This window comes from Otolemur garnettii, unplaced genomic scaffold, assembly GCF_000181295.1.
Source record: "Otolemur garnettii isolate 467f Iridium unplaced genomic scaffold, OtoGar3 scaffold00094, whole genome shotgun sequence".
NCBI lineage: Eukaryota > Metazoa > Chordata > Mammalia > Primates > Galagidae > Otolemur > Otolemur garnettii.
The window spans coordinates 2,942,770-2,943,578 of NW_003852489.1; the positions used below are offsets into that span (position 1 = coordinate 2,942,770).

The 809-nt window shown below is 42.9% G+C and overlaps 1 protein-coding gene across 1 annotated transcript in view; it reads left to right on the forward strand.

The window, feature by feature from the left end:
• The window catches only part of RAD51C (RAD51 paralog C), a 45,462-nt gene that overhangs the window by 31,550 nt on the left and 13,103 nt on the right, over positions 1 to 809 (forward strand). The window lies entirely within an intron of this gene.

Here is an 809-nt window from a genome sequence, read left to right on the forward strand (position 1 = left end):
ACCATATAGCCTAGGTGGGTAGCAGGCTGTACCACCTAGATTTAAGCATATCATGGTGTTCACACATGAGCAAATTGCCTAACAATGCATTTCTCAGAACATATCCCCACTGTTAAGTGATACATGACTATTTTATTCTTTCATTTTTATAATAAGAACTTCTTGGTATTATCTATTGAAAAATGTTTTATTGTCTCTAGAACAGCGGTTCTCACCTTGTGGGTCGTGACCCACAGGAACTGTATTAAAGGGCTGCGGCATTAGGAAGGTTGAAAACCACTGCTCTAGAATCATGTTTTGAGATAACTACTTGCGTTTAGGGATAAATTTTTAAAAATTTTACCAGGCCAAGCATGGTGGCTCATGCCTCCTAATCCTAGTGCTCTGGGAGGCTGAGGCAGGTGGATCACCTGAGACCAGCCTGAGCAAGAGTGAGACCTTGTGTATACTATTTTTTAAATATTTATTTATTTATTTATTTAGAGACAGAGTCTCAAGCTATTGCCCTCGGTAGAGTGCCATGGGGTCACAGCTCACAGCAACTTCCAACTCTTGGGCTTAAGCAATTCTCTTGCTTCAGCCTCCCAAGTAGCTGGGACTACAGGCACCCATCACAATGTCCGGCTTTTTTTTTGCTGCAATTGTCATTGTTCTTTTAGCTGGCCCAGGCTAGGTTTGAACCCGCCAGCTTCTGTGTATGTGACTGGCGCTCTACCTCCTGAGCTATAGGCGCTGCCAACTTTAAAAAATAGAAAAACTAGCTGGACTATACAGGAGGCTGAGGCAAGAGGATTTCCTCAGTCCAAAAG